Source organism: Lissotriton vulgaris, chromosome 8, assembly GCF_964263255.1.
Source record: "Lissotriton vulgaris chromosome 8, aLisVul1.2, whole genome shotgun sequence".
NCBI lineage: Eukaryota > Metazoa > Chordata > Amphibia > Caudata > Salamandridae > Lissotriton > Lissotriton vulgaris.
The window spans coordinates 1,466,146,260-1,466,171,119 of NC_141696.1; positions in this window are offsets into that span (position 1 = coordinate 1,466,146,260).

The window sequence follows — 24,860 nt, forward strand, 5'->3', positions numbered from 1 at the left end:
CAGCAGAGAGTATTCAACGCCCAGTATGTACAAGTTGAGAGTAAAATGAATTTACCTCTCTTCTGCTTTACGTCTTTTTCCTAACCTCTTCTCTGTGGCCTCTCCGTGCCATCTCTCTTCTCCCTCAGCCTCACCACCCTCACTCTTTCCACCCTCACTCTTTTTCATCTCGGTTGTAGCCACTTTGCTCTCTCTTTCGCCTTCTTTCATATCTTCCCTTTCTTTCTACTTTCCCCCACCCGTGTCCCTGTCACTCTTCTCGCCCTTTCTCCTCGTCTTTCCACCCAATACCATTTCAATCCCTCTTTCCCAATCTCCCACCATCACTCCTACCCTGGTCCGTCTTTTCTTGCTCTGCTCCGTCTTTTTTTGCAGCTCTGTCCACTTTTTCTTGCAGTTTTATTCCAGAATCTCCCACCATCACTCCTACCACGCTCCGTATTTCCTTGCTCCGTTTTTTCTTGCACTTTTATTCCCCGATCTCCCACCATCACTCCTACCCCACACACAGACCTCCCTGTGACTCTTCCGGCCCCAGCTCTGTCCTCTCAGTGGGTCACCCAATACCATTCCAACCCCTCTTCCCCAATCTCCCACCATAACTCCTACCCCGCTCTGTGTTTTCTTGCAGCTCTGTCCACTCAGTGGGTCACCCAAAACCATTCCAACTTCTCTTTCCCGATCTCCCACCATCACTCATACCCCGCTCTGTGTTTTCTTGCAATTTTATGTAGCACAAACTCGACCGGGAGGCATTGGAGCGCTTTACACGAAGACCAGTTATAGTACACAAGGACTCAGTCTGCAGCTTTGGCCGTTACGCCTTATCTAACCCAAGTTTTTGACTTTTAATAGTGGCACGTTTTACATTTAACACCTCTTACATCTATGTGTTCCCAAGTTCACACATTGTGACACTGACCATAAATTCTTAATGGCTGCTTGTTTTCTTCCACTTAGCTCAGTCTCTCGGGCGCCCCGGTCACCATCACAGACCTGACCCCAGGTTTGCTCCTATCTTTTTGCCATTCAAACATGATGGCGATGTATGTTGTGGCTCTTGTCTATCAGTGGAGTGCAAAGGTGTTATGTTAAGAGTCTAGAAAGCACCATTTATATGCCTCCCCCATGCTGTTTTTAGAGTGTGAGATAGATCTAAAAGGACTTGTTTTTGTTGCTAATCACAGGCGCTGTTTACATGCAAACCTTGGGCTTCATTTATGAGTCCCTGCGTCACTTTTACGCCGCCGGTGCGTCACTTTTTGTGACGCACCAGCAGCGTAAAAAATGTGCCTTGTTGCACCATATTTACAAAGTAATGCATCTAGGTAGATGCGTCACTTTGTAAACCCCTGCGCTCATTATACCTACGCCAGGTATAATGTATACAGGGGAGGCGTTCTGACGCAAGGCAGGGTCATAGAAGTGACGCAGTGAAATCTATAAGATTTCACTGCGCCACTTCTAGGACACAAATGCGTCAATTTCTTACGCCTGCCTCACAGCAGGCGTAAGACTGACGCAGGCCCCATGTGAAAGGACACATTGCTGGAGTTGCGTCACTTTTGTGACACACTCCAGAAATGCGTCACTTTTGCGCTATACAGATACGTCAGAAATACTGACGTATCTGTAACTCCTTGCGCCATGATGCGTCATACTGTAAATATGACGCATCATTGGTCTCGCAAGGAGGGCACAGTGAAAAGTGACGCATCGCTGTTTTCACGCAGCGATGCGTCACTTTTCATAAATGAGGCCCCTTGTGCTTGGATTCACTTCACCAGAGCACACTCTGCATTCCCCCACACACAGTGCTGCTGTTGACACACCTCACTAAGCACTAAGGGGCAGATTTACAAGCCCCTTGCGCCTCTTTTACGCCCCCGTTGTGTCACTTTTGAGACGCAGCGGCGCAAAAGATGCGCCATGGTGCGGGGTATTTACAACGTGACGCATCTGGGAGATGCGTCACGTTGTAAAGACCTGCGCCAGAAGGAGGCGTTCCTGTGCAGGGGCGGCGTTCCAGCGCAGGAACGACTTCTAAAAGTGGCTGAGTGAAATCTACAAGATATCACTCAGTCACTTTGGGGCCCATGCTGCGTCAAAACCCTGCGCCTGCTTGAAGCAGGCGTAAGGATTGATGCAGCATTAACAAGATAGGGCCCCCTAGAGCATTGCTGGAGCTGCAACGCAACTCCAGCAATGCGTCACTTTTACGGCACAGATGCGTGACGCATCTGTGCCGTTTTTGTCCCATGGTGCGCCACATTGTAAATGCGGCGCATCCATGGTGGTGGAGGCATGGCGCACAATAAGTGGCGCATCCCTGCTGATATGTAGGGATGCGCCACTTATTGTAAATATGCCCCTAGGAGCACCCCATTCCCTTCCTGCTCCATTAAGGAGCCCTGCCCCTCCCTTTGTTGGCCTCGTTCTGCTTTTACTTCCGCTATTCTCTTTTTTTTATCACCTTCATACAGACAGCAGGCGCCACAAAAGCGGCTGCTTGATGTTCTAGTTCTCACATGCAACTGCCACAAATCCAAACTTTTGACCAAGTTTCTGCTTTAGCAATGGTCTTCTGCTCCTGTAAAAGTCTGCCTATCAGGATTAGTCATGTGTGACTGCAGCACGCCAAAGTTTCATTTGACTGTGCAGCGCTTCGAAACAGACTCTAGCAAAGGCAATAGTTCTGGGCTATGAAAAAGTACCATTTATAGATTTTTGTATTTTATTTATTTCATATGTCACAACAGTAAAAAGGGGGAATTAAAAAAACATGCCACCACCCAAATGTACAATTATAGCTTTAATAGAGAAGTTACTTTGCTTACTAGTGGGCAGGTATAGAAACTCTTTTTAGTTTTGGCACACCTCGTATGTGCCTCTGAGAGGCCCTCAGAGTGCTGTTTAAACCTCAATGTTATGTGTAAGCTGGATTTATCAGTGCTTGTTTTCAAAGTCCATACTCGAGATCAATGGAGACGAAAGACTGCAATGCCACTGGCGGCCAACAGAGGTCCTCAGAGGGGTTACATCGCCCCTGTGGCGCTGCGCCTGGACCAATGAGAATAAGACTTTGTTGAATTATTTGCGAGTAGAGCCCAGCCCGGGGAACCATGGGGTAAAATAGCACATTTAGTGGCGCTAGAGAAGAACAGTGTTCTGGATCACGAGTAGTTTAAGAAGATACAGTCGTAATACTTACATTTGCTGCATTAGACCAAACATCCTAAACTCAAACTGGAATACGTGGAAATCCCATTTTCTTTGCACCAAGTCAACGGATCTCATAGAGAGACCTTTCAAAAATTTGACCAAATTTCCATTATCAGGACCACACGAAGTGACCTGAAGCTGGACTATATAGGCAGGTAATGAGGATATCTAGAAACTTCATATTACACATATACCATACATTTTTTTACATTACACAATTAGGGCGGCATCACCCTATAGTACTTCAGTACAACCAAAAGAATCAGCTCCTATGTTAGAAAAGAGTATTAGAAATAATGTCCAATAATTATTGATAATGGTCTTTTGCGGCTGCGACAGTTCTATGCTAACACAGATGCATTATGGGTATGCCTGATTTGCCACCTCTTCTATACCATGGCCTCACTGGAGATTGCCTTCAGAGTAAAGCCTGCAATTCTCCTGACTGCCGACAGAGGGCCACGCTCGGGTTTACATTGTCATCCCTGCTCCCAGGCTATCCTCGAGCTTTGCCTCATTAGAGAGCTGTGACGTCTCCTCTGGAGCCCCGCCCACTCTAGGGGAGGCTGAACCTCCAGCCCAGCGAGCCAGCTGCAAAGGTCCCCCCCCCATCCATGCACAGGGTGCCAGGAAAGGGGGCAGGCTGCATTAATGGGCAAAATGGGTGTTGCCTTCCAACCTTTTGTGAGTAAAAAGAGGAGGATAAGAAGTAACACTGGGAAGCATAAAATAAAATTTATCTTGGAAAAATGTTTGATTCTTTGGGGCATATTCTCAAGGATTTATCGCAGAGTTATCGGCACATTATCGCAGCCAAAGTGGCGATAATTTTATCACCCCATTCACAAGCTGGTACCAACAGCTGAAATCACCAGTTTACCTGCAATAGCCACCTCAAAAAACATTGCCACAGATAACCCAGGCAACTATAGCTTAAGAGATGCAGTGTAGCGTTCTGGTGCAAAAAGACGCGACAACACCACTCTGCAACATTCCCAACTACCAGTCAGTTCGGTGATAAGATCCCAAAACAGGTGATAAGGCGCGTTAGCAGCAGGGATTTAATACCTGCTCTGACCTGGTGTAAAGTTGCACGACAACCTGCACCAGAACAGGGAGCCCAACCCAAAGCCACACCAGAAGAACAACAGATGCCATGGAGATAATGAACATGTAGCCTGGAGCCCCAAGAGGGCCACAACACCCACCGACACCAACCCCATGGACCCCCCATCTCCCCCAGGCACCCTCACCCGCCCCATGGACAAAGATATGTTACATCAACTCCCCAAATTCATGCACAAAACAATTCGCCTAACGTCGCACAATTACAACAATCAGCATGCATGTGTGTTCAGAAAAAGGAGAATCACTCATTCATATTTGAAACACAAGACAAAACAATTCATTCAAAAAAACTAAAAACAACTATTATAAAGAGTCATGGCGGATCTTCTCAGGACAATTTGTAGGTCACAGCCTGCAAGACAAAATTCTAGATAAGAATGTGTGTCCTGCGCTCATCAAAGAACAGAGAGAGTGAGCGAAAGAGAGAGATAGATAGAGAGAGACAGAGAGAGAGAGAAAGAGAGAGATTGAGAGAGCGAGAGAAAGAGGGAAAGAGAGGGAGAGAGAGAAAGAGAGAGAGAGAGGAAGGGAGAAAGAGGGAGAGAGAGAGAAAGAGGGAAAGAGAGGGAGAGAGAGAGAGAAAGAGAGGGAGAGAGACACTGAAAAGAAGAAAGGGAGAGAGAGTGCCGACACTGCAGACCCATGCCTCACTGCTCACCTGCTGCCACCTGTGTGTCTCCAACCACGTTCTGGTATACACTGCGGTCCACCAGATCCCTTATCTGAAACAGAGTCCAGATTTATGAATGGCAGAGTCCATAAAATTGCACACGCCATCATTGCTTACACACCCCTGCGCACACAGGCTGCTGTAGCCCAACCCCTCCCGCCGCCCAGTGGTGACTGCCCGCCCCCGCGCACCCAGGCCTCACTGCTCACCTTCTGCGACCGGAGTGTTTCTAAGAGGGTTCACCACCTGCCAGTGAAAGCTCCAGGCCCGGTGCTAGCAAACATGGCACCCTCCACATCATGCAGCCCCGCTCCGCAGGCCACCAGGTCACACACTTGATTCTGGGTCTTGATTTCGCTATGGTGGTGATCATATCAGTGCACACGGCATCATCGCAGGCTGCACACCCGCTCAGCCCTTTAGGTGCCACTAACTCTGTGACCCGCGAGGCAACGCCATGTGCCGCTAGGCCAGCACTGCCTGCTGGCTCAGGCCTACACTGCGGTCCAGCAGGCCTCACATAAATCATCACCAGTCTGGACCGCCAGGACGGGGCATCATCGCAGGCTGTACACCCGCTCAGCACTTAGGGTGCTCTGTCGTAGTATGAAAGCCTCACATAAATGCAACGCAGGAAAGGAAGAAAAACGAAAATGGCAAACTCACCAAGCTTGAGTGAGATAAAATCTTGCACACCTCAAGATGCCAGTATGGGTATCCCACGTTGAATTTTGAAAGGAATAAAAGGTGGCAGCCCAGTTAAATTAAACGCTGCTGCTCACAAAATGCTTGTTCATAATACAAACACAGCAATGAAAGATGCCAGGTTTCTGTAAATGACTGAAGGATACCAGTTGAAGTAAAGTAGAATCTGGCATGTATAGGTTAAAGCTGAAAAGATGTAAGTACGTAATGAAGGAAAACCCTCCAAGCAGGCTGTAGAGATAGCAGACAGCGAAAAAGTACAGGACTCACCAAGCTTGAGAGAAGTGAAAACTGGCACGCACGAGTTGAGGCTGACCGGTGTCAAAAGGTCACTGGTGGGGCCTGGACTGCCAAGTAGTAACAGGTGGAAGCAACAAGCTTGGGTTCTTTGATGTAGTTGCAGTATTTTGTAAATTTGAAGGACAGCTAACATGGGCTTCAATTGGAATTCCATAGAGCATATTATCAAGCCCATTATCGCTGTTTTAGTAGCAGTTTTCTGCCGCTAAAGCAGCAACAGTTTTATCGCCTGTCTTGATAATATGCCCCTAAGTACCGGTCAATACTAGATGTGGAGCACAACCTGAGGATGGCAGTAGCAAAAATCTATCCACAGATTGACCGTCTCTGTGGCGAAAAACAGGCACACCCATCACATTAATGTTAGTGGTGTTAATTATCAATCTATGTAAAATCATGTGTTATATGTGTAAAACAAAGCGTCATAGTAAAACAAATGTGCGCACATTTCATCTTGGAAAATTTTGATTTAAACTGTGTTATAAGCCTCTGTCATTTAACCACACCCACTCACAAACCTGCAGTTTACTAAACACTCTTATTGTGTTTAACATTATTTGCCAGATATGGTCCGTGAGATGCGGGTGGCAGTCAGATTCCAGTACCAGATTCCAGATATTTCTGTTGGGAGGTGGGGGGGCCCGACATCTAAAAAAATGTAGCCGAGGGGCTCAGACAAAAAAAGTTTGAAGACCTCTGGCCTATAGGCATCCAGGAATTGATGTAGGGCTTTTTCCACGTCTTCTACCTGTTCCACCGTGATGCTTAGAGCCCGGTTGAGTGCCCTCATGAACCGCTCCACCTCGCCATACGCTTGCAGCCACTGTGTGGTGATTTTTCAGTGTCGAATGGCTTTCCCCTCCTAGTATTCCTAAAATTCTCGCCACTGGAAGGGGGGGGGTCCATTGTTGGACCTGATTTCTTCGGGGAGGCACATGAATGCGAAAGTCCTGTCAAGAACCTTTTGTACGTGTGTGAATGCTGTGGAGGCGAATACCTCCACGATTGGTAATTTGGAGAAGGAGTCCATTAGCACCAGGGTGCTGCGGCCATCGGGAAGCTGCGAAACTCGATACTGACTTTGGACCAGGGACGAGCCTGGTGTCAGCGAGGGGCAAAATGCCTACAGCACTTGGTATTCCCAGGCCGTCTCCCATCCAAGTAGTAACCAGGCCCGAGATCTGACCAGATCGGGCGCATTCAGGGTGGTATGACCATAGGCATTGGAGGCTGCAAGTTCAGGCCTCTTGTGCTGACAACCCCCCTCCACTCTGGAATGTGCTGCGCTGCACCGTACTTGCACACTTCCCTCCAACTGCCCTCCCTTTGCAAGCTTGCTACAGATAGCCCAGCACAGACCTCTCTTCCAGCACCCTTGCGCTTGCTTCTTTTCCAATTACAAACAGGCTCCGGCCTCCCTTTAGGTGCCAGCTGAATAGCAAGCAAAGCAAGTGCTTACTAGCCTTGCTTGCACTGGCCTCCAAGCACTCTATCAGGCCACTGCTCTATGTGGCAGCGGCTGCCAGGCTACCGCTCTTCAACTCTGGCTCACCCGCAGAAACATTGGGGTGGCACATTTTTTTCTGTGCAGCTCTGGCTGCAAGTTTCTTTTTCTTTTTTATCCGGGACAGAGGCCTGATAGTCAAATCACGTCAATGTCCGGGGCCCGCCCCAGTGTGCATAGAGAAGAGAGACTGAGATGAGGGATTAAGTTCTGCCAGGGTGAAGGGTCCTCCTTGCAAGCGGCCTGACTTCAGCAGCTGCCCCTCCGTAAGGGCAGTGAGGCCACGCCCCACCCCTTTTGGACAAAAAGATTTGATGTCAGGCTGAAGAAACGTCAGCTAGACAAACACTCTTTATGTTCAGGCCATGAAGCCAGTTGCTGGGCATGCGCTAAATGCACAGGCTCCCGGCTGCCTAAGCTGAAGCTTGCTGGGCTCAGGATGTCACAGCTCCAGTGGGCCTGACCTCCTCAGCTCAGCAAGTGTCCTGGAGCCTCCCCTTGTGATGAGGGAGAGCGTCAGGGATAGCCTTGTTGCTGGGCGCTTCGTTTTTAAGCACCGAAGTGCCAACGGCCGAGTGTCTGTCACTGACTCTGTCCCCATCCTGCTCTGTGATGAGTGAGGGACTGCTGCCTCCCCTCAAGGTAGCAGTGCCAGCCCTCCTGGCAGCTCCCTGAGCCCTGCAGCAGGTATGTGTTGCTTTTTTATTGAGTGTTTGGTTCCCGCGTGTTTGTACGTATGAGTGTATGCGTATTTGTGAGCAAGTCTCGTGACAGGGGGTGGGTGTGCGAGTGTCTGCATGTGAATGCATGGGTGTAAATGAGTGTGTATGTGTGTGCGTGCGCGCCCCTCTTCCCTCTCGGTTGTGCTGTAGGGCACTCGCTGCCTGCCTCTCTGCCTCACCCCTCCCACTGCTCCCGGGCTGCTAGGGAAGGCCAAAAGAGGGGGACCAGGAACTGGGGCTGCCCACGGAGCAGCCCAGCAGCTGCTTGCAGCATCTCGAGGCTGCCGGCAGAAGAAAACCCTCTGCTGGGGAGGGTGGGGCGGGGTCCCCTGTCCTGTCATAGGGCAAAGGTTTTCTTCTTTTTGGACCCAGTGTAAAGTGCAGCCGAATTTTCAATTTCCAAATAGAAAGTTATGGGCCCTGCGTGTTGTGTTGTGTTAAAAAATTAAAGAGTAGAATAAATCCCCCCCCCCCCAAAAAAAGAAGTGTCATTAGAGAGGAAGGTTCTGTGTGATTGTTGGACGGACGAACACCCCCTGGTGTCAGCGAGTTGCTAAATGTCTACAGCATCTTGTATTCCCAGGTGGTCTACCATCCAAGTACTAACCAGGCCCGACCCTGCTTAGCTTTCTTTAGGGGCCGGTACTAGCAGCATCAGACCAGCAGCCTGCCAATTTTAACAAGTGCCTAGCCTTGCTTCACACAGGCCGCAAGGCACTTGCTTTGCACTGGCCTCTAAGGCACTCTGCTCCGGCCACTTCTCTATGTGCCGGGCATAGCTGCCAAGGTTTCAGATTGCTATGTGTGACATTTATATAATTTTAATGTAATTATGAGTGACACTTTACCGCCGCGAGCAAAATCAAGCAATGAAGACGAGGAAAACATAAATATCAGAAATTACACCCATTTGGGGGCTTGGCCAGGCACCAACTAAGATGGCCGCTCAGCTCGGGAGCTCCTCGGAGCCTACACCCCTCGCCCCGATAACATCCGGCGAAATCCGTTTTGGCTGCACTTCGCCTGCATCAATGAGTGAGTGAGAGGAAGCGGAGCCGCTAGCTCGTACTCCGGTCCTGATACTTGCTCCCGGAGCAGCGCTACACGACTGAGACCTGGGCCCGGCTGCGGGAGGGAGGCGTGCCCGCGCGGCTGGATGGCCTGGGTGGTACTGGAGGCCCCGGCTTTGGGGCCTACTAAGAGCTGGGCTGGCGCCTTGATTGCGAGGCCTCGGATGTGAGGCGATAGTCCGGAGGGGCCATAGACCCACACCGTTTCCTACCGCGAGCTTTGTGGACCACCTGGAGGCCCTGTGGGGCGCGTGATCTGCAGCAAGTCCAGTTGGGGGTTTGGCTGGCGGTGGACTGGGAACTCAGTGGCGGCCATCTCAGGCGGGTAGAGCGACGACCGCCGAGCACAGCGGGAGATGTCGAGCTCTCTCACGAGGGGGGCTCCTCGCAACACGAGTGCTCCCAAGAGACACCAATGAGGGCCGCAGCGTGGAGGGGAGCGGACAGTGTCGGACAGCATCGGGAGCCACCGCGGAACCCCTGAGACACTGCGTAGCCATTAGGGAGAGGGCACCTCCAAGACCAACTGTGGACAGGCACGCAAGCAACATTGAGGAGGCCACAAGTGGGCTGTAGCGAGACCTCCTCCTCCCCTGTTTGGAAGTGGCGCCTGGTGGAGGTGGGGAGCCTAACCCAGTAGGAGGCAGAGGCTGTATTAGGACTCCAATTTTCTGCCGGGGCCTGCTTGGTGAGACAGGGCATTATAGACTGGCCGGGTGGCATTCTTGCAGGAACGGAGTGCGGGTGTCTGATCCAGGCAGGGCACTGGCACACAGGAGCAGCCTCTGGAGGTCCGATGCTGCCAGAGGGGTACACTGCGCAGCAACTATGAGGCCCAAACAGACTGCCGCCACGCAGTCCAATAAACTTGATAAGTATACGGTGCAGAGAGGGACACCGCCGGTAGGAGGTGCAACAGGGGACACAACCGGACACACAGAACCGTCAATGGCGTCCATCATAGCCGCCATACAAACACTGGGCGTGACTCTAGAGACTAAGATCGATAGAGTCTCTATTGAGGTCAACCTTTTTCACACGGACCTCGGGAAAACGTCAGAAAAAGCCAAAGCTAACAAAGCCGAAATCCAAGTGCTCCAAACGTCCACAAAGGCCCTGGAACAGCGGATTAACAAACTGGTGCACCAGCACCGACAGATGGCTGTGCGCCTTGATGACCAGGAAGGGTGGGCCCGCAGAAGCAACATTCGCGTGGTGGGTGTTCCGGAGGAGCTGGAGGGGCCCAGCGTTGAACTCTTCCTAGAAGACTTGATTCTAAATCACCTTAAACCCAAAAGGCTGTCGAAGATCTTCACCGTCGAACGGGCCCACCATGCACCTACCCCGAAGCCCAAACCGGGGGCTCCGCCCAGAACAATAATTGCTAAAATCCTAAACTACAGGGACAGGGACGCCATCTTACAAACGGCCAGGCAGGCGGGAGACTTGCTCTATGAAAATGCCACAATCCGGTTCTTCCCGGACTTCACGCTCCAGGTGCAAAGGGAGCAACGCTCTTTCATAGGTGTCAAAGCAGCATTGAGGGAGCGAGGAGTCAAGTACATGATGTTCTTTCCTGCTAAGCTCAAAGTCATTGCCGTGGGCAAATCCCTCTTTTTCACCTCGCCATCGGACGTGCAAGAATGGCTTGATCGGGAATCGACAAAAGCTGGAGACCGGACTGCCGGTGAGAACTGGAGGGACACTCAGGCTGCGTCGTCAGCCTCGACTGCCGGGAGATCAGATGTGGACACGCAAAGTCACCGTTCCTGGAGATCAAGATCCACGAGTCCCCGGTGGGGGACCCTCCGAGAGGGGGCAGAACACTGAAGGCGATGGGACTGCTGGCTTGATCATCCACTTATGTAACGTATTGCGGGTACTGGTGCTGGAGGGCGGGCCTTCTGGGCCTTTTCTGGCAGCTAGAATAATGGGGTGGGGGGGTAATGATGGCTGGCCTAACAAGGGACTGGACATGATCAAATCTTACGCTTATGCCAGTAGATCCCCTCCTCACTCGCTTGCTGAGGTGACCCATACAAGCCCGGGGCGGGTTATAACAGTGGCTGCGAAGGTTACGGCTCTACCGCTGAGGGACAGAAACTTGGTTTCGGATGGAGTGTAGTCATTACAGTGTAATGTGAAGTGTATTGGGGTGGGAACGGGGGGCGGCTGGAGTTGGGGCCGGTGCACGCTCCTCAGAGAGAAGAAATCCCTAGGGGGTGACGGGGGGTTAGTGTTAGTTTCCTTCCTCCATTCCAGGTTGGGGCGAAAGGCGCTCTGCTAATTAGGGATGTGGGTAGTTCGAAACCTACGGAGCAGGGAAGCAGGGAGGGGGGTCTGGGGGGGATGAGCAGTTGCTGGGGGGAGTTGGGGTTGGGGGGGTTTGGGGGGGTTGGGAACTATTTGGTGTGGTCACAGCTTACTGTGGTGATTATTTTGCTGCAATGTACCAGGGACTTCAGGGCTTTCGCTCCAGTTCGCAAAGTGTGTCGCAATGGGGTGGGATAAAAGCCTCAGGATTCTGAGTTGGAACGTTAACGGGTTGGGGGATAAACTTAAGAGAAATATAGTGCGACACACACCGGACGTTGTGCTCCTACAAGAGTCCCATCTACTGGGCAACACGTGCCATGCGCTTAACAGGTTAGGGTACTCCCTTGTGATCCATGCTGGTTTTACTTCAGGGTCCCGCGGGGTTGGTATTATGGTACGACGGAACTTTCCCTTGGTCATCGACCACAAAGATTCAGACACACTTGGTCGATATACTGCCATCTGGCACATGGGAGGGCCGTAGGGTGATCCTGGTTACTAGTTACATCCCGCCCGGGCTTCAAACCCAATCTTTTCAAGATCTAGGACAATTACTCCTCTCCCTCCCAGACGGACAGCTCTTTATGGGGGGCGACTTTAACGTTGTGCTCTCCGGGCACTCTGACAGACATCCTCCGAGGGACATACCTCCCGGTCAGACGTGGTTAGCTGACTTCATTGAGACATTTGGCTAAACCGTCCTCTGGGGCTTCAAACACCCCAACGACAGCCAATTCACCTTCTTTTCCGGCCCTCATCATTCATTCTCCCGCTTGGACTACACATTCACACCTTTACAACACGGCACCGCCATTCAGGAAGCCACCCACTTAGCGCAGTGTATCTCGGACCACTCCCCTCTGCTGGTCCATCTCACTATCGGAGACAAATGAGAGGGTGGTATAGCGCCGATCAATGCCTGGTACCTCCATAATGAGGATACCCGTAAAGCTCTTACACTGGCGATTGACAGATATTTTGAGGATAACGAAGGCACAGTGGACTCTTCGGTGGTGTTGTGGGAGGCGTTAAAAACAGTACTTAGAGGGGAGGCCCTCTCGGTGATTGCGGGCCGTCGTAAGGAGCGGGAGGCACAGATGGTCAAAATGGAGGGAGATTTACGGGACCTGGTGGCGACCGTGCTTGCCGAAGGGGATGCAGAGTTAACCCACCAGATGCAACTCAAGAGGGCGGAGTATAAGGGGCTGGCCACGGATGCCGCCAAAATCGTTCTTAGAGATAGAGAGGGCAATATTTACGACCAAGGAGACAAGGCGGGCAAGCTCATAGCATGGCTTGATAAAAAGCAACAGGCGCAAAAGGTGGGGGCGGAACTTACAACCGAGACGGGAGCGGTCATAACCAAACCTTGTGAGGTCGTAAAGGAATTTGAGCGGAACTACCGTAAGGTTTATAGCAGAGGGTTGGACCGGCCTGAGGAAGACTCTGTAGATTTACCGGCAGATATTCGTATGCCTGCCCTCACAGAGGACGAACGGGAAATCTTGGAGGCTACGCTATCATTGGAGGAGCTGGGTCGAGCTATCTGCGACCTTCGTTTGGGGAAAGCCATGGGACCCAACGGGCTTCCTATTGAACTTTACAAGCTCAAGTCGGACGGCCTCAGCCCATATCTTAAACGGATGTTTGAGGAAAGTAAGGAACGAGGAGTGTTGCCAAGAGACCAACGTATAGCCACCATTTTGGCCATCCCGAAGGATGGCAAGCCCAGGGACTCATGTGCCTCCTATAGGCCTATCTCTTTGTTAAACGCGGAACCTAAGATCCTGGCTAAGGTTCTCGCCAATTGGCTCAAGCCAGTCCTCCAGACGCTGGTGCATCCGGACCAGTCAGGCTTTATGCCACATCGCAATACTGCACTCAATCTCTGTCGAGTACACAGGTGTTTGGGGCGCTGCCACACCATGCAGTGGTGGTATCACTAGATGCCGCCATAGCGTTTGATACTCTGGAATGGCCATATATGATGGCGTTCCTTCGGAAAATGGGCTTTGGTCCCGAATTCATAGGATGGGTGTGTCTCCTCTATTCTAAGCCCCTGGCCCAGGTCACTGTCAATAATAAAGTTTCCGAGGTCTTTTGTCTGGAAAGAGGAACGCGACAAGGATGCCCCCTCTCGCCCCTGCTTTTTGCCCTGTCCTTGGAGCCACTAGCTGCTTGGATCAGACAGGACCTTTCTATAAAGGGGCTCCGATGGGCTGACGGTTGGGAGGACAGGATATCGCTCTATGTGGACGACATCCTCCTGTACCTCACGCGCCCTCGCAAGTCACTTATTGTAGCCATGGATATTTTTACTAGCTTCGGGAAGAATTCTGGATACAGTATAAACTGGGGTAAGTCGGTGATGTATGTCCTCCACGGCGACCCTCCGACAGTCCCCGCTAATTGCCCTATCAAGATCGCTTCCGACGGGTTCAGATACCTGGGGATTTTTGTCTCCAAGGACGCGGTAACCCGGTATAAGAAAAATCTCCTGCCACCTATGCACCGGTTCAAGAGGGACTCGGCCTCCTGGCGGAAGCTCCCGTTGTCACTGTTGGGCAGGGCATTACTCTTTAAAATGATGGAACTGCCGAGTTTTTTATACACCCTGCAGAACTACCCCTGACCTGGTACCGCAGTCGTATTTTGCATCTCTCGAATCCACGCTCGGACAGCTACTGTGGACCGGGCGCCTCGCATCTCCCTCCAGAAGTTGACGTTAGGCTGGTTTGATGGAGGCATAGCACTCCCAGATATTCGTAAATACTATTGGGCTGCCCACCTTGCGGACATTAATCAAGGCACGTACTGCGATGGTAATGATCCGGGGTATGGACCGGTGGCTCCTACCTGGGGGAACTATGAGGCGGCGCTGTACTCTAGGCCTGGCAGATATCCACTTACTGGGCCCACCAAACACTCTGTGATCTGTTGGTACTAAGTAACAGATATAGCGTCCTGGACCAGATTGACTGACAGCAGATCCCTGGTCCATTTCAACCCTCCACTGGGGGCGCGGAGGGCTTATCTATTGCCCTCAGTCGCCCAGATGCCTGTGCGTGGACTAGCAAGGTTACCTAGCCCCCAGGAGGGTGGGATGGCTGGGAACAATTTGGGGTGTGCTGAGGGAGGGACAGAGCAAGGTAACCAGGGACTGGATACAGTCAGGGGAGCTCCCAACCCAGTAACTCAGGTGGTCGCTAGAGGCACAGTTTCCACAGTAGAGGTGGGAAGGACCACTGAGTGCGAGGGAACAGGGACCGGCGAAATCACCATTGATAGTATAGCTGAGTTCCCAACGGCCGTAGGGGATGATGTAGACCTAGTGGAACCGGATACCGGGGCAGGTGAAACAAAGGAATCGATTAACATCCTCTCCTGGAATGTGGCTGGGATCAAGCACAAACTGGTGTGCCCAGAATGGGGTGCATTTGTGGAGGAGAGTGATATCTGCCTATTCCAGGAGACTTGGGTGCTGAATGACACACAAAGGAGAGGGTATTCTACCTTCAGTGTACCGGAAACTATGAAGGGGAGGGGTAGACCATCTGGAGGTCTTAGCATTTGGGTTGGTACACACTTGGGGGCACAGGCAGCTCAGATTCCTACTGGGTCATTAGACGTCCAGTGCGTCTTTCTCACATTTCCAGACAATAGACAAATTGCTATTATAAACATCTACTCACGACCAACTGCGAGCGGGAAGGAGTCTGATACTATCGATCAACGTAGGCAATTTACATTAACTCTCGACCCATCAATTATTCTAATTGTGGGTGGCGATTTTAATTGCCAGTTTGACCCGCTAGCAGATGCCACCCATGATGGGCTAGACAATGAGGACCAGCTCTGGCAAGTTCCGGAACCGCACATTCCGGTAGTTAGAGCTTGGACTCCCTTGGTGCTACAAATCAATTCATATATTCTCGGGTCCTCCCTTAGAGCCTGCAATGGGCGGACGAAATCAGATAGACCTGGGCGTATGACATTCAATAGAGAAGGTCATAACTCTATATTGGACTACTTCCTGGTAGAACCTAGAACCTGGGGAATGGTCTTGGATTTCAGGATATATGACAGGAAAGATAGTGACCACAACCCCCTGGTCCTGATGTTAAAACCAGAGAGCATGGGTATGTTAAATCTAGCCCTGGATTAAAATTTGGTTGGTCCGCCTCTTCTACTTACCAATAACAGACAGAGAGTCAGGTGGCCGCAGATACTAGCCTCCCCAGGCAAACTTGCGGATGTGTATCGAAGGGCCCTGCCATGTTTCAGCGACATGGGCAGGGTCCTGGACAATGACATCCACGAAGGGTTCGGTGATGATCCCTTGAAGATACACAAGGGGCTTATCCAGAATCTCTATGATGCGTTTTGTCCTGAAGGAAGATCTAGGGCGAAACCAGTGGTAGTACATCCCTGGTATAATGCCCACTGTAGGGAAGTTAAAAAAGAATTACTCCGTGCGATTAAGTCACAGGACATGTAAAATGTGGTTGGAGGTGGGAACACCCTATTACCAAGGCAGGCGTTGGGAGAGGCAGACCTGCAATAAACTTGTTTATCGCAGGTCTCCCAACGCCTGCTCTGACCAGGTGTTAGGGCATTGATAACATTGGGGTGTGGATCATAAAGCTGAATCCACCCCCCCATATTATCAATGCACACATTAGCGCATGAAAACAACGTTTGTTTTCATGCGCTAATGTGCCATATCGCCGACTATCGCCGGATTTAATTTCGCCTATGTGATGCGCATTGATAATTGCGCGCTATCAAGGCGAAAAAATCCAGCGATAGCCGGCGATATGGGAATGTGCGTTGTGCGTTTTCTAGATAATATGCCCCTCTGTTTTTTTTTTATTTCTTTTACTTGCACGAAGGGCTGTTTGAAATGATGCACTTTCTATAGAAAGCGCCTAGACGTCAACAATGCGGTACTCGAGGCTCTACAGCACTTCAATAAATAAATAAAAAATAGAAAAAAGCAGTCCAAACATTATCTTGGCAGTGTCACACCAGCCGCGGACCGTGGGGGTCTCAGTGTGTGTGTGAGGGGGGAGCCTGCGCCGGGCGTGAAGGAGTACCCCCCCACCCCCACAACGTTAGCCCCTCTGACTGCCCCCAGGCATCTGTTCGTTTATACACAATACGAATGATTTTTGGCGCCATATATTGTGATTATTCTATAGTGAAATGGAGGCCAGAGGGAAAAACCAAAAAGGCTGACCGCTGTCTAGATAGATGAATAAATCTGTACACATATCTCTACCTCTCTCGCTCTCTCCATATATATATATATATATATATAGATATAGATATATATATATAAATATAGATAAAGAGAGAGAGTGAGAGAGAGAGACAGTCAGGCTGTAGTGTAGTAGTCACACGATAAATATAGTTAAAGTACTTTATTTGTACAGAATAAGATAAATAATATAACAACAGGTGAGCGCCAGGAAAACGATGGGCCTCATTTATGAAAGCCTTGCGCCACCGGTGCGTCACTTTTTCCCATGTTAAAAGTGGCGCACCGGTGGCGCAAGGCCTTCATAAATAAGGCCCGATGCATCCAGTCCTCAAATGAGATGCGTCACGTTGTACAGCACTGCGCCATGAGGAGGCGTTCCTGCGCAGGGGGGGCGTTCCTGCGCAGGAACGCCTCTTGAAAGTGGCTGAGTGAAATCTATGAGATTTCACTCAGTCACTTTCAGGGCAATGCTGCGTCAAAACCCTGCGCCTGCTTGAAGCAGGCGTAAGGCTTGAGGCAGCATTGAAAGAATAGGCCCCCCCAGAGCATTGCTGGAGCTGCGTCGCGCTTGCGACGCAACTCCAGCAATGCGCCACATTTCCGGCACAGATGCGTCACGCATCTGTGCCGTTTTTGCCCCATGGTGCGCCGCATCATAAATGCGGCGCACCATGGGTGCCGTAGCTGTGGCGCACTGTGGCGCATGTTAACTGGCGCATCCTTCGGGATGCGCCAGTTAACATAAATCTGCCCCTTGTTCTTTTATCAGGTAAGATGTCAATAACTCTATTGTGAATAACATCCTTGTCAGTAAACTCAGTACATGCCTGGGTACCACCAACCCTTCCCCTTTCATTACCAGAAGAAAAATCAGAATCCGATTGAACAGCATCAGTCTGTCCAGACACAGAATCACAAGAAAATTCAGTAGCCAGTTGAGATTGTAATTGGCTATTTTCAAAATGATCCTCAATCCAACCAAAATCATTTTCCTTTAGAGAATCCACAACTTCCTCCTGTTCAGAATTAATGGCAGCACATTTTTGGTGTTATGGTGCCTGTCGTAGAACTCCTTGCTTTTTGCATGAATAGACTCCAACTCCTTTTTAACCTCCACAGGAGACCAACACGTTACCTTACCATCCAAAAGCCATCCGGGGTTGAATTTACATCTGGGTGACCTACCTCTCCTCATTATAAACGGTGACAATCCAGTGCTAGTTTGAGCTGTAATCCTATATGACCAGACAGCCTTTTGTACTTGTATTTTTCCAGTCTACATTTTTGTTCACTGATGCCTAAATGATGCCTTTAATTACCCTGTTGAATCTCTCCACTGTGCCATTACCCCTAGGATTATATAACGCAGTGGTTATATGTTTAACACCGCATCTCTCGAAATATTCCTTCGCCAATTTAGACATAAATTGGACACCATTATCTGTTAGAATACACACTGGTAAACCCTCCATAAAGAACATTTTATCTAAAACTTTGAGAACAGTTTGAGTATCAATCCTGTCCACAATTTTGACAAAAGACCATTTCGAAAAAAAAAGATCAATAGCCACTAATCCAAATTCCTTTAGCTCCCCTATAGGTCCAATAATGTCAACTGCAACAGTATCCCATGGAATATCAGGTATTAAACCATCACTCATTTCAGGTTTCAAGGTTCTAAGGGGCATATTACCAACAAGTAGCGATAATTATCGCTAAATAGGCTTAGCAACAATTTTTTTATCGCTGCCTATCGCTGGATATGTTAGCGGAGAAAACATGCTATTAGCAACGTTTTTCTCCATTGTGCTAAAATATCCAGCAATAGCGGCGAAATGCGTGAATATTGCTGAGAATACAGCGATATTCACGTATTAGCGACGAAATGCTCTTAGCCATGTTATTCACTTCCCATTGGATAACATGGCTAAGAACTGGTCTGAGCAGGCGTTGATTTTTGGCGATAGTTGGAATATTTCCATCGCTACGCCTGCCTTGCTAATATGCGATAGTGACGTTAGCGACTGCTTTCAGTCGCTAACAGGTTGGGTACGCCCACTTTGCATGTCATTAGCGATAAATATCGCTGACATGCAAAGCGGGCCCCAAACTGCTCGCTATCGCCTAAAAGCTGTCGCTAACATCAGTTAGCAACAGCTTGCTAATAGAGTGATAGAATTATCACTGCTCAGCGGCCGAAAACGGCCGCTAAACCGGCGATAATTGCCTATCGCCACCCTTGGTAATATGCCCCTCTTGGTCTTGTCAGCAGAATTACAAACCACACATCTTTTCACAAAATCCTCAACCGCATCATCAATACCTGGCCAGAAAAACATTCCCTTTACAACAGATTTGGTCCTTATGATCCCAAAGTGACCTTCATGACATAATTGTAGTACTTTCATCCTTAATGACATCGGTGGAACTATCCTATCACCTCTGAAAAGTACACCATTATCAATAGATAATTCCATACAAACTTGCCAAAAAGCATTTAAACCACCTTTGATATCACCCTTCCTAGGCCAACCTTTGCAGATATAATCCATCACATTCCTCAACACAGTATCTTCTTCTTGCTCATCCATCCATTCAGTTTTATTAATGGCGGGTGCACCAGAATCATGTACCAAAGCCACACAGAAATCATTACAAGGATCATCAACACACTCTTCAAGTGGGGATGGTAATCTGGATAAACAATCAGCAATACGATTTTCTCTTCCAGGTAAATAAACCATTTTATACATTTATTCTTTCATTCGCATAGACAATCTAGCCAATTTTGCATACGCCCCAGAAATTCCTTCACATGACAAAATGCGAATTAACGGCCTATGATCAGTGCGAACAATAACTGGTTTGCCCCACACAAAGGCTCTAAAGTGTTCCAAAGCCCATGCGCAAGACAAAGCTTCCCTCTCTATAATAGGATATCTACTTTCGGCAGGAGAGAGAGCTCTAGAGGCAAACAGAATTATACTTTCCTTCCCATCTAATCCCCTTTGTGACAACACCGCTCCAAGGCCTTTATCACTCGCATCCGTTGTCAACAAACACTCCACATTAGGGTCAAAACTGGCAAGTGCATTTACATTTTGTAAATCAACCTTGATCCTTGTGAATTCCTCTTCACACACCTTAGTCCATTCAAACTTTGGGGCATATTACCAACAAATAGCGATAATTATCGCTAAATAGGCTTAGCGGCGATTTTGTTATCGCTGTCTATCGCTGGATATGTTAGCGGAGAAAACATGCTATTAGCAACGTTTTTCTCCATTGTGCTAAAATACCCAGCGATAGCGGCGAAATGCGTGAATATCGCTGAGAATACAGCGATATTCACGCATTAGCGACTAAATGCTCTTAGCCATGTTATCCACCTCCCATTGGATAACATGGCTAAGAACTGGTCTGAGCAGGCGTTAGTGGGAATATTTCCATAGCTACGCCTGCCTTGCTAATAGGCGATAGCGACGTTAGCGACTGCTTTCAGTCGCTAACAGGTTGGGTACGCCCACTTTGCATGTCATTAGCGATAAATATCGCTGACATGCAAAGCGGGCCCCAAACCGCTCGCTATCGCCTAAAAGCTGATGCTAACATCAGTTAGCAACAGCTTGCTAATAGAGCAATAGGATTATCGCTGCTTACCGGCCGAAAACGGCAGCTAAACCGGCGATAATTGCCTATTGCCACCCTTGTTAATATGCCCCTTTGTGTTTTTCTTGAGAAGAGCACGGATATTAAAAACTTTTGCAGCACAATTTCTTATAAATTTCGCACAATATTCAGCCATGCCAAGGAACGCTCTCACTTCTCCTTTTGTGGTTGTTGCAGGAAATTTTACAATATTTTCTACTAACGCAGGTTTAGGTTTGACACCTTCTTCACTAATAATATGGCCCAAATATGACACACTTCTATACCCAAATTTACACTTAGATAATTCTACTGTCAAACCCGCTGATTGTAAAGTTTCTAACACCTGTTTTAACTTCAAGTCATGATTCAATTTGTCAACTGCTGCAACTAAAATGTCATCTTGAAAAAAGAAACCATATCCATTTCCCCAAAAAGCTTATGCATCAAGCGCTGAAAGACAGCTGCGGCTGATGCCAACCCAAAAGGCATACGCCTGAACTAGTAACAGCCAAAGGGTGTTATAAACGCCGTCAGTTTCCTAGACTCCGGATCTAACTCCACCTGATGATATGCGGCAGAGTGGTCAATCGTAGAAAGCCATGTTGCACCTCTCAATGAAGACACCATTTCATTAATTCTTGGTAGGGGAAACTTATCAATTACGAGGTTATTGTTCAGGTGGTGCAAATCAATACATAAACAAATTTTTCCATTGGGTTTCCGAGCAACAACAATCGGAGAAATCCATTCAGATGTCTCGACTTCTTCAATTACCCCCTTAGATAACAGCCCTTGAATCTCTTTCTTAACTTCCTCTCTGATTAATATGGGAATTGGTCTTACTTTGGGATGAGCACCTGCCTTTAAAATAATGTTGTGCTCAAACCCCCTTAGTGCACCCAATTCTTTACCAAAGACTTTCGGATAGCTTACAGATAGCAACTCCCCCAGTTTACTAGCTTCATCCATAATCAGGACTTTTTCTTTACTATTGGGATCCAATATAATGTTTAAATTCTTCTGATCAAACCATCCCTAAACAGATGGTCCCACCTTTGCTACATACAACTTCCATCTAGTGGACCTTCCTTTGAATGAAAAGGTAAGCCACCTGAAACCCAGCATGTCAATTTTTTCTCCCGTATAACTAACAGGGCAGATATCTGATGTATTCAAGTGTTCCCCGATTTTATTAACAAATGTTTGCTTCCAGACCTCCTCATTCACAATTGTGCAAGGGGATCCAGAATCCGCATACACACTCACCATTACACCACCCAAGGATATTTCACAAATGGGCTTGCCTTCCAAGGAATTTTCTGAAATATTAATAACATAATTCCCTCTGACATTCTTTACACACTCATCATCCATGACATCCTCTTCCACATCATCAATTTCCTCATCGCAAATGTACTTTACATTACTACGCCTACGGCACATTTTTTTATTTATTGTAGAGTTTTATATAGCGCGAACAAGACCCGTGGGTATCAGAGCGCTTGACATCAGAATAGGTTAACTAACATACGTGATGACATTATAATAAACAACATATATGAGGTAGATAATAGAATGAATATGATTGTGTGAGACGATATAAATGCAGATAAAAAACACAAGTGAAATTCGCATTAATAGGTTAACTAACATAAATGTTGACATTACAAGAAATTAACAGATATGAGGTAGATAATAGAATGACAATGATTGTGTGAAACACAGTATATGAAAACAAAAACACAAGTGCAATTCGCATTAAGAGGTGGGGTAAGGCTAAGCTTATATCATATGCTATGTGTACCGCCCAAGTGAGGTAGGCGATGGAAAGGTTTAGGTTTAGAAAAATGTTAACCTTTCTAAGACCAAAGCCGTTAAGAGGTAGATAGTAGTGTGGCTATGACTAGTGGGAGACAGTGTATATGAGAAACACAAGTCACCATGCAGTTCGCGTTAAACTGTCCATTCGTGGGGTAAGGCTAAGCTGATATCATAAACCACATACCCCCACAAAAACTGAGGTAGGAGAGGGTAAGGCTTAGGCTGTGAGATAAGATAAATTATTAGGTTTAGGCTGTGAGATACAGATATGTTATCACATTGCCCATCTGGGCATTAGGAAAGGGTATATCTGCGTCTTATATAAAGCGCCAGTCTTGAGTCAAATTAGCTTTCATCTTATTCCAGTTGGTGCTTATCCTTCTGAGAGCAGCCCTAGATCCCGATAGTGTATCTATGCAAGGTATTTGCACATCATGTGGTTCTTCACTTCCCTCTTGAATGATGCAATGTTGCGGATCTTCCTAATGTTTGGAGGAAGAGAATTCCAGATTCTAGGGGCAGCTCCAGAGAACGCTCTGTTGTAAGTCTTTTTCTTTCGGAACCTGGCTGGCCGCAATAGCAATTCAGCGGCACTCCGACTTGGTCTGTCACCTCCCGATATCTTAATTTTCCTGGCTAGATATCTAGGAGTGTTGAAGTGTATCGCTTTATGGGTGATACATGCTAACTTCATTTGGATTCTGGCTTCATAAGGTAGCCAGTTTAAAGCTTTCAAGTGAGGGGATATATGATCAAATTTCCTTGATCCTGTGATAAGTCTTTCCGCTGCGTTGAGGCAGGCTTTTAGCGGAGCTGTTGACATTTTTGGTAATCCTGTTAAGGTGGAGCATCCGTATTCGATCCTGGAGATAACAAGAGATTGGATTGCTAATTTTAGGTCAGCTTCAAGGATGAAAGGTTTCATTTTCCTTAAGTAGTTAAGGTGGAAGCGGGCACTTTTAGCCATTGCCTTAATGTGTGCTTTCATGTCGAGGTTCTCGTCTAGGGTGATTCCAAGCGATTTAGCTGATTCGACTAGTGTTGGGGTGCAGTTTAGAGCAGTCACTAGTTTGGTCCATTCCCTACTTTCCGAGTGGCACCTTGGTGGTGAAATTAGTAGGAACTCTGTTTTGTGAGCATTTAGCTTCAAGTGATTGGTGGATAACCATTGCAGTGCCTTTCCTAAGGACTCGTTCATCCGATCAATGTCTTCAACGGAGGCGACCTTTATGTAAATTTGCGTATCATCCGCATACATGTGGTAGGATATCTGTGATTCTCTGAGAATTTCTGTGAGTGGTTCGACATACAAGTTAAACAGGTCTGGAGAAAGTGTCGATCCTTGCGGGACTCCTATTGAGTTGGGAGATGGAGTTGAGGTAGAATGATTGACCAGGAATCTTTGTGTCCTGTTCCGAAGGAAAGAGCCAAACCATTTCAGCACATTTCCAGTTAGTCCCATCCTATCTCGAAGTCTGGCCAGTAAGGCTTCGTGATTTACCGTGTCAAATGCAGATGACAGGTCTAGGAGAATCAGTAGGCAGGCACGATTTTGGTCTAGGGCTTGTAGCGCGTCGTCCACAATATGTAGTATAGCCGTTTCCGTGCTATGTCCTGCTCTGAATCCTGATTGGCAGTCGTCTAGTAAGGAGAACTTGGTGATGTGTTGGCTTAGTTGACCCTGCACACATTTCTCGATTAGTTTGGCCAGTAGAGGGATGTTAGTCACTGGACGAAAGTTATTTTACTAAAATGAGCTATGATTCCACATATGACACATTTCTTCTTCAGTGCAGGACACAATATACTGAAAGCTAAATGTTCCTTGCTAGCACATCTATAACATCTTCTTTCTTCCACATTTCTATTCTGAAACTTCATCGGTTGATTTATCCATCTTCCTTGCTGCTGTTGACGATAACTCCTCACAGGACCTTGAATTTTGCAAATAGTTCCAGACGTTTTAGTTACATCCTTATCAGTCTCTTTGGCCACCGTAGCATACCTAACAGACATCTATGACTTTCTCATAATGGCTACCACATCATCTAATGGTGCATCTCCATTAACCCAGAGACGATCTTGTAGAGCAGAATTATTATTATGCATGACCAATTGATCACGTATTAAATCGCCATGCAACCTACCAAACTTACAGTCAATTGCAAGTTTTTTTTTAATCATCAATCCACTCATCTACAGCTTCCTCCTTTGTCTGTTTCCTTTGAAAGAATGTATGCCTTATAACACCAATGCATACCTTTGGCGCTAAATATTTGTCCATGTCTTTAATTGCATTGTCAAAATCATCCAAATCTGGATCTGTGGATTTACTCATCCTTGAATAAGTTTCTAAACCAATGGGTCCTAAAGAGTGTAGCAAAATTTGCTTTTTCTGCTCAGACTTCATCTTTTTCGTCTCATCCACCGCCTCTATGTAATTTATAAAATATTCTTTCCACTCAATCCATTTTATATTTGGTTGTGC